General features: G+C 41.5%; 1 protein-coding gene across 1 annotated transcript in view; it reads right to left on the bottom strand.

Moving 5' to 3' along the window:
* foxp2 (forkhead box P2) overlaps nucleotides 1–13,580 on the bottom strand; it is a 178,933-nt gene that overhangs the window by 151,631 nt on the left and 13,722 nt on the right. Inside the window, exons 3-4 of the mRNA XM_088073077.1 lie at nucleotides 5,065–5,161; nucleotides 4,856–4,940 (exon numbers count right to left, since the gene is read on the bottom strand). The gene's annotated coding sequence lies outside the window, so the exon portion shown is untranslated. The remainder of the gene's footprint in view (nucleotides 1–4,855; nucleotides 4,941–5,064; nucleotides 5,162–13,580) is intronic.

Below are 13,580 nucleotides of genomic sequence, written 5' to 3'. Positions count from 1 at the left end.
CAGAAACATTGTTGCCAATATCTGTAGCCTAGAGTATGCTGACAGTATTTCTACTATAGTAACCCTATAGTAACCATAGTAACACATGTTCCAAGAGTAATGTCAGACCTTTGTGAAGGCTTTGGTGTGGGCAGGGCCATAGTATCAGATATAGACGGGGGGGTGGGACATAAAAGCATCAATATTTAATAAAAAACATGGAAAAGATTATGATTTCTGAGAGCCCTTTTAATATATTTATTTTTATCATGGGTATCACTTAAAGTATATCAAGTCCCTCTTCACTGAGCTGAAATTATGTCTCTGGAAAGCAGCTATTATTCTTCTCCTTGAGGTGCACAAACTCCCATGCTCAACTCTCTCTCCACGTCTTCCTCTCTCAACAATGTACAGTAGCTCTCTTTCTTACTTCACTCTCTCGCTCTCTGCTAACAAGGAGAGAGTAAGGGGAGACAGGCCTGTTATGGTTCACCAGCTACGAGGCTAGTGAAATGTGAGAGGATGGGAGTGTGTGTGGTATACTGTAAGTGGGGGTATGTGTGTGGCTGTACAGTAAAAGAGAAAGGAGAGTTAGAATGGATATAGTGTGTGTGTGTGTGTGTGTGTGTGTGTGTGTATGTGTTTGTGAGAGAGAGGGAAAGAGCAGGCTGCCTAAGTCCAGTTTCCCTCATTGGTTTTTACACCAATTGATTTTAGTTTGAGTGACAGGCGAGAGGAAACAGCACCTCAGCCTGCTGCTGTCAGCTTATGTGAATAACTGCCTCTCCACTCTCTCTCCCTCGCTCTCTCTCTCTCTTTCTGACATCCCTTTTCCTTACTGCCCCTACACACACATTCCATCTTCCTCACACACACACTAACAATAAAAACACACAACCGAGCCCCGATCACACTTCAGCTCCTTGTGACCTTTCCTGAACTTTTCCTCCTGTCTCATCAGATTAGATAAGAGGACACTTAAATAAGAACTACCTCTCTGAGTATTGGCGCAGTATATTAAAAGCTGCATCAGAATGCAGATGGGCAAATGAATGGGAAAGCAGCGGAGCCCGTCTGTCAACACTTCATCAGAGAAAACATATCATAATCGCTCGGCGTCGGCGGGTGCCTGTATACCTTGTTGGCGGGCAGAGCGAGAGGGGGCGGAGAGTGAAAGACGCTTACAGTGGGACTGCTGTGTTACCATGGCGACTGTCTTTGCATTGAATCGATAGAAAAAGAGATGCTCGGGTTTCACACACTCTCCCCTGCTTCTCTTTTCTTCCAGTCCTACTTTATTTGTGAGGCTTGTTGCTCATTGTTGCACAGATATAAGTATTTGCAAAATACAAAAGCACATTTAACCACATGACACAGACACATTTTGGGGGCAATTAAAGAAGTATTTCACTAACAAATACCTCATATTACAGTTAAGTAGTACGCTAAAATATGTTTCTAAAAGCATTTGAGGTGAGAAATATGCAACTCAGTAACAAAATCTTGGTTTATATTTGATCAGCGCTGCTTAGTTTTACCTTTTGATATCAGATGTAAAAAAAAATTCATTTTCACTCTGCAGGAAGCAGTTTGGCACCCACTTCCTGTTTACAAACTATTACTATTACAGCTGAACACAGCACTCAAATGTGCTTTTAAAAATTTTAAGATAAGAAATAGGCAGTGCAGTAACATAATCTTGATGTGTATTCGATCAATACTGTTTCGTTTTAAAGATTGATCAGATTTTGGTCCAAGTTTGAGAGAGATAGGATTTGCTTGTATACTGTTTGTGTCTGTGTCTGTAGTTCAAGCAGCAGCCAAAGAACTAGTGAAACTTTGTCGGATGACATGTCTTGCACAACTCATTCTCATCCTAAGTTGTCTCATATAGCTGCTTTTTCAGTGGACTTTTTGTGTCTGCATATCACGCTGTAGGTATCCTCCTGTGTCTGCTGTTGGTGTTCTGGGTTGCCACAATCAAAGTCTACAAAAGCACATTGTTAGGATTAGGCAAAAAAGTACTGTAGCTGAAGATTATTATTGAGACGGTCCTCTTAGTTCAAGATATATTTGATTAAAAATGGCTATAAAAGTACATAGAAGTACAGACGATGGGCTGATGGGCCCCGAGCATTCACCTAACTCTAGCTTATATCGGAAAGTAGGATGAGTCAGTGGCTTCGGAAAGTACCAGAATCTCACTAAAGTCCAACTACATTCCAAATATGGTTACCCATTGGCAAAAACAGGGCAAATATAGACAGTCACTAGGCATTATCAAGGTACTTTTCCAGACTTAACAGGACCTAAATGCACCTTGTTTTAATGGAGTACAGCGTGACTTTCCCATGAACCCATACACACGCCATCTAGCAGTGTATCATACAGCCGTGACAGGTTCCGTCCGGCTTTGTGATCAACTGATGCTCCCCGTCTGTGCATCATACTGCCGCAACAGATACTGTGCAGTCAACTGGTGGCTTATCATTCAACCACATCAGGTTCCGTGCGGCCATGTTACAAACTGATGCCACCTGGTGGCATATCATACTGCCGCAAAAGGTGGTTTTTGGCATCAGTATCTTAAGCCAACTGACAACTGACAACACAATGAAGTTTGCCATTTCCACATTCTATCAACACTGTTTTGATACAAAGCTGGTTGAAAATCGGAAAGTATCCCTTAGACAGAGGTCTTGTCCTTGTTCCTCCCCATATCATGCTCTAGTTTTCCAGGTAGTCTTACACCCCTATGCAGTTGAAATAACATTTCTGACAGTAAAATGCAGCTGACACATACAGAATGGCAATAAAGGAATGCTACGGTGGCAATGACTTTTGACTCTTCCTCAGGTCGCCTTTGAGGATGGGCAGGTCGACTCTCAAAGCCTTGCATCAGAGTCAACAAAGACCTCAGGTTCCCTTTCATGGGTTCCGCTACAAACACCTCCTTTTTTTCCCCTCCCTTTCTGATGAGTAGATAATGATAAAAGTGCAAGGTCTTGTATGATGTGTCTTTCCAATTATCCTTTGATCAAATGCTCCTTTGATGCAAAATAAGACGGATGGCGAGAGATTAGCAGGTTCATATCGTAGAATTAGAATGGACAGAGAGGATCCTTGCGCGCCGGATCATAATGATGATTCTGCAGCAGATGCTTGATTGCTGGGAATGTTTTATGTGTGGAAAGCGCTATGAGGCGTGCATTTCAGAGTGCTTCATGATTAACACAACCACGGCTGGAATGCTCGGTTAAATGAAACCATGGTAACAGATCAGTTTTTGAGGCTCTTGCACTGTACCTATGCCTATTTCCATGACAACGCTCAACAGTCACCACCTAAAGAGCGTCGGCTAAGTGACAATTTCACTCGGGTGAATTTTTTTTTTTTTTATCAGTTAATTATCAGTTCTGGGGACCAAAATACTGCTTCTTCACATTTTTGCTTTACTGAGCGGAGGAGGTGAGGATGAAACAATGGGCTGTTTTGCCTTGAAAACCTAATGCCAGACGTATTTATTCAAATAAACATTTACACACATACACAGAAGGCGCTGTCATATTTGTTGAGCCCAGCTCTAATCACACAGACAGCACCTTCATTGCTATTACAAAGGGTTCAATTCAGTCCATGCTCAGCAGGCAGTATCTGTGACACAGGAGATGAGGGGAGAGTGATCGCAATCCTGACAGGCTGAGTATGTAAACACAGTGGAAATGAGATGTGACCACTGTGGTAGTGTCACTAACAGAACACCTCCGTAAACACAGACTGGCATGAGAGAGAGGGAGTCAAAAAATAAATGTATTTATATGACTTCTGTTCTCAAATCTGTCTTCCTCCCCTCCCTCTCTTGTTCTCTCTGCCCTCATTTTGAAAACGGAGGGGGGGCGGGGGATTCCATTTGAACAAGCGAGCCTCTGCATTGCTTGTGGGAGACAGCTTGACTCAGAGAGTGAGAGAAAAAAGAGAGCGAGAAAAAGAGAAAGGAGGATGGGAACGTGAGAGGTGTCTTCCATGCACCAGACGATGCGATCTTCGGCAGGAAAAAAAACGCCAAGTGTTCCGCCAATGGCAGCTCGTGCCTGGGAAGACGCATGGAGGGTTTCCACGGCTACCCCCATCCTTCCTTGCCATCAGTCCTTCCCATTTCCCTCCCTCTCTGTTCAATGCTCTTCTCCTCTGCCTTGGAATAAATGTCAAACGGCTAATAAACACAGCAGCTCATGTGGCTGTACCAAATGACCGCCATCGTTGGTCAATTTGTCAGGATTCACCAACGCTGCTGCAGACAAATACACACATGCACAAATACACAAAGGCATCTTCAATAAGGCGGATCACACAGTCCCGATGATTGATGTCAGGACTGTGGGGCATTCATTTTTGTGTTTGTTTTCTTCACAATGGAGCACAATGCCCTCCTAGCTCCAACGCCCTACAGCTATCGTACATACAGTATAACAAGGATCAACAACCTGAATGCATTAGAGACTAGACCCTATATTCATGGTATCATATCCTCATGCAAGAATCATAATTAAAAAAGGATTTGCAGAATAGTATGAATTATTCAAAGGTCCAGTATGTTAGATTAGGGGGATTTTATGGCATCTAGAAATGAGGATTGCAGATTGCAACTAGCTCAAAGTTAGAATTCCTTCATAGTTCATTGTTTAGGAGGTTTTTACCAGGAGCCAAGTTATCTGCAGAAGTCTCTTCCTCTCCAAAACAAATGGACCAGGTGATTAAAACTGGTATAAACACAGAATAAAGCAGTTCCACGTTACAAATCAGTGCTGTTCCCTGTTTGGCATGTAACAAATGCCAACACTTCCTTGCCACCTTTGTAAACTTAATTTGCGCTCACCTTATTTACAATCCAGGCGTTCAGAAGGTTCTGACTGGGAGCCAGATTATCCACAGAGATCTTCTCCTCTCCAAAACAAACAGGCCTGCGGTTTCAAGTTGGTAAAAATACTTATTAAAACAATTTGACATTAAAATCAGTGTTTTTCCAATGCTGTTTGGCATGTCAGAGACAAGCCGTTAGCCTAATATTGTCTAATGCTTGCTCACCTTTTTTCTCTGATAATTTAGGGTCCAGACGTCCAGGAAGTTTTAATCGGGAGCCGATTTATCCACAAAGGTCTCTTCCTCTCCAGAATAAACCGACCTGGGTATTAAAAACGGTAAAAACAATAAATAAAGCAGTTTCATGTTACAAAACTGTGTTTCTCAGATGCTGTTTGGCATCTCAGGGACTGACAGTTAGCCTAGCACCTGCTAATGTGTGCTAACGTTTTTTTCTGTGATAACTTAAGATCCAAACGTTCAGGGGGTTTTTAGCAGGAGCTGCATTATCCACAGAGGTTTGCCTCTCCCAGACAAGCGGACCTGTTTATTTATACTGGTAAAAAGACTGAAAAGCATTTTCACACTTCCTGATGCTCTCGTTGCAGAGTGGCAGCTAACAATGGTGGCTAACATGAAAATGCGAAAATGCGAATGAGCCCATCTAGAGACAGTGTTTGGTTTGTCTGTTCTGGGCTACTGTAGAAACATGGTGGTGCAAAATTGCAACCTTCAAAGACGAGGACCAGCTCCCTTTGTAGATGTAAACGGCTTACTCTCAGGTAACAAAACCACAAAAATTCTTATTTTCAGGTGTTTATACTCTAAAGAAACATATTATATCATATTCCATTATTGCCAATATATCCCACTAAATCCTGCACACTGGACCTTTAAATAAATATAGGCTGTTAATTTACATAGTGGAGTAAATACGGTTAAAAAGGTCCTTTAAATGTCATTCTACTCAGTTACGCTGTGTCATGGCACACTGGTCCAATGCACTGTTGGACAGTTGCCACCCCCTCACTCTCCAGCTGCATCCAATCTCTATGCCAAGCACCCCGAATCAAAGAGATTTAATGCTCAATGTGTTTTTATAAAATTACATGTAGGCTTCTGTCCAGTGAACAATATGACCTCCTGCAATGCTATTGAGGCTGTGTTGCATGAGTGTATGATAGCAAGGTAAAAAAGTTATGTGATCATATTCCAAATGTGCTGGCCTGAGGCTGCCCTCTCTGCAGGTGAGTGTGCTCATTCATTAGTCTCTCTTATTACCACTAAGAAAGCACCGGGATGAAAATCGCAAGCTGTGCGATGTACAGTATGTACCTGCATGACATACATATTTATGCATGTACAGATGTGAGCGCATGTAAGCATAAAAAAAGTGCACACATGCTGTTAGATATCGTATTCCTGTGTGCTTGCAAGCATGCAGGCAAGCATCTGTTATTCATTTTTTAGATGTAGCGAATGAAATCCGACATTTTTGCCCACATTTTGGATGTTTGATGTGAGAGCAGGCAGGCGGTCTGCCCGGCTGCTGTGAGAAGTGGCACACTCAGATCATTAATCAGACTCGACGGCACAGCGGGTAGAAGGCAAGCCACGGGAGAGCCCTAATGCATGCAAATGTATACTCGTTTTGGGGGCAGGTTGAGCCAAGGACAGAACCTAGCCAGCAACACAGAGAGGGAGAACAAGAGAGAGAAGAACATATCACAGCTCACGAGGGCTCGTTGATTCTGCTGTGGTCCAATACAGCTGAAGCATGAATGTGTTTTAAATCAACATGCGAGTGGAGAAAAGGTGAAACTGCAAAAAATTATGCAGGCAAATACAAAAGCTAGCTCGTAGATAGATATATTACGTTGTGATATGGAATCACAGTAACGTTCAACTGGTCAGAGCGAATGTCAACGACTATATTATCTCCCTCTAATGTCTACTGCAAGATATGAGGATTGTCAAACAAGCCTCTTCAGCGAGACATCACTTAACATGGGAAATGTGAGAGTAAGAGCTGATTTTCTGCCATCTGAGGGCACAGCTTAGAATTCCACCCCTTAATATTCTGCTCAGTGCACGAGCCTCATTATAGCTAAGATTGTACCTTGGTGGAGATAACCTTACATGACTTTTTGAGATGAACCCTTACAAAGGAGATTAAGACAGTGAATGGAGTGAAGATATCGATGCTGGTGGCATCATCTAAAGTAACAGAGGCGCTACAAATCCTCCTCACAGTTTTTCTCACTGCCTGGTTTCATCATCACTAAGGCTTACACAACAAAAGGTTTAGGTGCCTAAGTCTGAGTCAGAGTATTTTGCAATCATGTTCTAAAGCTTGTAAAAATACTTTAAAAAAAAAAAAACTCAAAAAACACCAGTGTCATTATTAACCAATCAAAGCCCTGCCCTTCTTCAGTTAACTGTTGTCATGCCTGTCAAGCTGTGCATACTTATGCAGCGCTTGTGTAGTTCATCCCTAATTTTTGCACATTTTGTTGTTTTAAAAGACAACTGTTGCACAATTTGTAGTGTCGATCGAGCATATTGCTGAAGTCAACACTCTCCCAGCGGTTAAAAAAAGACTGTTCAGTTTGTCAATTTCAGAATCAGATCAGAAATATTTGATTGATCCCCAGGGGAAATTGTGGTTCGTTTTCACTGAAATAGACTTATTGGTTGGTCTGGACACCTGGAACTGAAAATGGAATTTGAAAAATGAGCATAAATGTCTGTTGTGTGTTACAACCTGCAAGCTGACTTTATTTTCAAAAATAAAATGGCTTTTTGGAATAATTAATATCCATTTTAAAATGATATACAGAAAATTAATTTCAGTAGTATAATTTGGTTCTGTGGCTTCTTTACCTCCGTGTTTTATTATTTCATATTATATGTCCCAGTGTCCCAGTGAAGTGTCCCAGGAAAACATCTGTCCACTGAACTCATGGCTCATGAATCAAGGTTCCTCTCTCTCTTTTGATAGATAGAACGTTAGAGGGATGAAAAGATGGAGTGAACGAGCAATTGTTCTGCTCTTGCAAACAGGCCATTCAGGGGAATCTCCCCGGGGAGCGGAGCTTTTTCAAGGTTGCGTCCTACTCCGCTAGCTACCTCTGTGTGTGTGCGTGTATGCATGCCTGAGTGCATGTAGTCCTCTGGGTCTCAATAACGTTCAGTCAGGCTGATATCTTTCCCCGCACAGAAAAAAAAACAAAAAAACGTGCAAACCGTGGATGTGTGTTTGTGTGCTGACTCGGCCAAGTGCCAGAGGTTCCCACAAGTCTCCCAGGTCAGATGGAGGGTCAACAGCTGTAAGCTAAGAACGTTCTCTATGTTCATTTCGCCCGGCGCCACAGCGAGGCCCAGACATGTGAGAAGAATGAAATGCATGACAGTGTTATTGTTCTGTGTAAAATGGATGACTCTTGGAAGGAAAATGCCACTCTGTGAATGCATGCCTGCTTTGTGATTTTACATAACACAAACACTTGCCATCAAAAGGTTGCAGGCATTCAGGCTGTATAATGACTTCTGCGATAAGGCTGTGTTTGTCTGCATAATTCACCCGAGCTCGACAATGTTAAATAAGGTTTATTTTCAATTTTAATCATAGCGTTCCAATTTGAAACTCACAAGTAGCTCCGTACTATTTGATTTATAAGTCATTGCAGGCAAATGATATCATTTGTTTCAATGCAGCTGTGCAGCCATAAAACTATACAGTTAGGATGACACTGCAGTAGCTTTATGCCCCTTAATTTAAGCAGAATTTAATGCAGTAGACTTCATTTCAGTGTCTCCTGCACAGCATTGTTAAAAGATATTATTCTGCTCCCCACTCGTTGTTTGCATTGTTTGTTATTCGAGCAAGAAGTATATGGAAATTGGCCTGAAGGATTTCAGAGGTTGGCAAATTGCATCTCCAATCAATGCCAGGGCTCTGCAAAAATCTATGTAAGCCTTGTGTGCAAAATCATGTTTTTATAGATCGGAGCAAAAGTGCTTACAAACACAGCAGACAAAGCAAAGCAAGAGTCATTATTTCTTTGCATTGTAAATATTTCTTCCAGGCAGAGATGGTAACCCCATACAAATGAAGGCGCAGCGACGGCAGGGGGAAATTAATTAACGGAAGAAAGTAGGGAGACAAAAATATAGTGTGGCTTCGTTTTTCTGTTGTTTTTCAAATTAGACTCCCCAGACATCTCCCCTGCTGTTATGATGAGGTTGTAGGGATTATGTTATTAAACCCCTGACATTGCTCCTCTCTCTGTGTTCCTGGTGCCTAGCCCCAGTGGACACGCAAGCATGCACACATACCCAAACAAGAGCGCTGGCATGCACATGTGCGTAACACAAAATGCAGACACAGACATCTGGAGGGACCCAGGCCTGTCCAATCTGAGGCAGAGGATAGAGACAGAATTATGTAACACTCTGCCCTTGGATGGAAGGTTTAAGATAATCTGAAGCAATGACCCTGAGCCAATGGCTCTTTTTCCAAGAAAGACACTAGTGGGGATATTTTGCTACTTTTTCAACATAAATAATATATCAGTTTTGTTTCTCTCTTTCACCATGCTAATATTATTGAATATGGGCTTTGGAGGGCTGTTTATGCCAAAGTTCAGTACCTTCAAGTGTTTTTTTTTTTTTTTTAAAGTTATTCACTTTTGCAGATTTTATGAATCTAATATTTGTGTTTTATTTAAAAAGGAAATATGACTGTTAGAATACCTTTAGCTAGGAAAATCTAAAGGTAACAGTCACTGTCCTATGCCATTGTTCTGCCCAAAATTCCAAAGCCCCATTGGTCCAAAAGTGTCCCGTTTGAGTGAGAGCTCATTTATTGGAAAGTCTATTATCCTAAAAACAAACTCCCATTGCTCTGAAATCCTGTTACTCTAAAAAAAACATACACACTCCCTGGAGTTAGTTTCAGTTTCTCTGGTGTTTTTACTGATCTTTCACTGCTAATCTCAGCAGCATTTGAGCTACCCATCCTGGGTGTTTTTACCAACCCTTCATGGCGTTTTCCAGTGTTGTTTGAGCCACTGATCCCAAGTGCTTTTACCAACACTTTACAGTGTTTCTTAGTGATGTTTGAGCCACCAATCCCAATTGTTTTTACCAGCAATGTTTGAGTTATCCATCCCCAGTGTTTTTACTAACCCTTCACAGCGTTTCTTTGCAGCATTTATTCACCCATCCAGGCGGTTTTTATAACCCCATATGGCATTCCCCAGCAGTGATTAAAAAAACAATTGGGGTTTTTTACCTACCAAGCCACCGATCCCAGGTGTTTTTCATCCACTGGTGCCTGTAACTTTTGTGCCATCAAATGTGGGTGTATTTCGCCAAAACAAGATATTCACCATAATGTTGTTGACAAATGAAACATATCCATGGTTTATAAAAACTATTTTTATTTTAGCAGTTGGGTTGTCTAAATGCAGGGAGTTTGTATTTTGGAGAAACTGGACCTCATACCAATGGGTGTTTGTTTTTCAAGATAACGTGCTGTTGGAGCAATGGGATGTTTTTTGGACTAATGGGGCTTTCGGCCTTCAGAGCAATTGGCAGACCCCCGTCCTTAACACACTTGGATCTTGTGTGGATAACAGCCAGCAGCATAGCCTCAATTCTGGACCCTGTATATAGGCATAATTTATAGACCCCTCCCCGAATCCACAGCTCTTTATTCTAGTATCTTTGTGCCCCCCAAGTCCTATGCCCCTTATGGTAGCAATATCCATACTCAATTATGGTTTGAAAATAAATTAAATGCACTGGCTGTATCATGCTCTCAATTTGCGCTGCTTCTGAAGTGCTCCCCTCGAACCTAAAAGCTGTATTTTTCTCAGAGAAAATTACAAGTTATTATTGGTTATTTATTCCTTGTCTATTTCCAAGGCTTGCTTCCCTAAAGAGCTCATTAGCTATGAGGGCATCGGCAGTCCTTTATAATAGCACAGTAATTTGTGGTATAATATATAATAAAATTGAAGGACAATTCCAAAATATGTGCCATTTACTCAATTTGTCAGACATTTGTACCCACAAATAATGCTGGAGAGGTTTTAGCACTCTCTTGCTAAATGAATACATCCATACACAAACCATGCACGCACACATAATGTCTAAATTCCTCACTGCTCAATGCTTGTGCAACATCAGAGGTATAAAATCTCCTGACACATGAATCCCAAATTCCCAGCATTAATTAAGGTAATCTATGAAACAAAAGTCTCTGGATTTTGCTTCAGACACCAGCAAAACACAAGATGCACTGAGCTTCTTTATAAAATAAAGTTTCTTTATAATGTTGTTTACTAAGCCTTGACCAAAGGGTGTCTGAAGGCCACTGCTTTGACTAATGCATGTACGGCTGAGTGACCACGAATGACCAAAAAGTGCATTCTGTTTAGGCCAATTACTGTTTTAAGGGAAGATTGCATTATATTGCAATATATTATATAATATATTATATTCACGGTTTTGATATTGCATCTTGGCCCACTGAAGGGTGATTAAATTGTCATTTAGACGGGGGGAAAAAAACAACACTTTCTTTTTTTGGTTCGGATGATGTGTAGGAGGGACAGTTGTGCTGATCTGTCCACCACCTCCAGTGCTGAATAAAAAACTGTAGAAAAAAAAGAAGCAGGAGCTTTCTAAAGAGACTAAATAGACACAAATGGTGTTCTGACTTGCAGTTTGAATGGGATGATTCACTCATCTGTACATCTGAATGCACTCTTAAAGGACAAACTCAAGAGCACAGCTGCCTCAGGCACAGAAATTCTAAGCGCTAAGATGTATTTATGTGCGCGGGTGTGTTTGCTGGAAGCAGAGAGGGGACTTGGTTCCTTTCCCATCATGCTAGCTGGCACACCTTTACTGAATCAGATCGATTGGCTCGCACAGGGTCAAAACATGCCCGCTCTCTGACATTATGTTGTGTCGCTGAGCACGGCTGGGTGCTGACTAGAGGCGAAGAAAGGATTTGGCCATACTAGCTGATGCACCTTCGCTGAATAACTGTATATACAAAATGGGGAGAGGTGCATCAGCTAAATGCATTATATTCAGTGCAGTAAAAACAGCCACATTGTTCATGATGGCTGTCGCAAGGTGAGAGTTGCATAAAAATGTGGTGCTGGATGTTTCAGATAAAATATGAATCAAGATTTAGCAACAACACTTTTTTGGTAGTCTGAAAATATGAACAGACTGCCACACGTTTGCCATTTGAAGACATGGAATCAAAAATCAGGGACTCTAGAGGTAGACCAATGACCTCCAAGTCTGTTCTCATTCAGGAGAACTCATAGAATAGAACTCATAAAATAGCGCCGCTCTGTCAGTGCTTTCGGCGCAAGTATGCGACCCAAAAAGCATCTTTCATGTTTGCATGAATGTTGCTGGATGGCCTCAGGTAAGAATGTGGCAGGACAGAACCGTTTGCGTTAAATCTTGTCCCATGGTCTACAAATTCTGCATTCAAATGCACATATCTGTTCATAGAGATTATGTAGTGGACTATTTCTTAGTCAAGCACAGTCACTCTCCTGGTTGCCTGGCAACCTCAAAGTAACAGTAAATCTCCTGGAAATTGATGACTATCTCATGTAACTCTGGGCAAGTTAGCAAATAAGCTCCCAAGATATCAAACCATTCACTTAAATATCAGAAAAAGCCAGCAAGTTATATAAGGTGGTATGCAGCTCAGGTGGGGAGGTACAGTACATATATTGAGTGGCTTATTAGGGGAATGAACGATGGGTCACTGGCAGGTGATGATCAAGTGACTGGGGAACAGAGGGAGGAGCTGGGCACAACTACTTGCTGGTTAAGGAATGGTAAGTTATATGACTGGAAGTGACACAAATGAGCAGAAATTATAAAAAAAATAATTTAGGATGATGCTCTTGCCATGACTGTAGCTGCTGTAGCTACTAAAATATCTGACTGTCAAGGAAATAAATCCACAAACATATATTCTAGTTACGTTATAATATTGTGAAATTTGTGCAAAAAGTAAGATTTTTTTTCATGGTGATGGCTTTGGCGCACATTGACGTCAATGGTTGGCACAACTACAAGCGACTACTCAGGAAATATAGAGAAGATGCTGTTTTGTGTATGCAACTGGAAAGAGAGCCTTAATGCTTATATGCACAAGCAACCCCTTTCAATGTTCCCATTTTTAGATATATATATAGATAAACATTCTGTGAACGCAGTCCAGTGTGAATGTATGTGAGAAAGTAAATGCATTTTAGAGAGTGGATGTGCAGAATGTGTGTCTGCACTGTGTAAAATCCATGTGTGTGGACTAATAAATGGACCTGCTGAGGACAGTTACATTGTCCCCTTGTTGCCTCTCTCTGCCAGATAGCCCTGTTAAAAGCCACAGTGGAGGCTAAGTGGCAGGGTCATTTGTTACACACAGCTTTATAGACTGCTGCGAGAACACTTAAACTTTACTCAGTCCACGACATAGCTTAGATTTTAAATAATGTCTCTGACTAACTGGGAAGATTGTAGCTCTTAAGTGAATCCTGAATTAAAGAAAGGCCCATGGAGTACATCCTAATGCTTTAAGCAGGATAGTAAGCTGCAAATTAGAAACCCTGGTAGTTGCAAAAAGGGGATAGACCAAAGGTATCAGCAATATCTGCATATCCCAATTTTGGTCAGTAGATGCTGAGTAATCCATC

Source organism: Plectropomus leopardus, chromosome 22, assembly GCF_026936395.1.
Source record: "Plectropomus leopardus strain MGB_pleo_1.0 chromosome 22, ASM2693639v1, whole genome shotgun sequence".
Classification (NCBI taxonomy): Eukaryota; Metazoa; Chordata; class Actinopteri; order Perciformes; family Serranidae; genus Plectropomus; species Plectropomus leopardus.
This window is presented reverse-complemented; position numbering and strand designations above follow the sequence as displayed.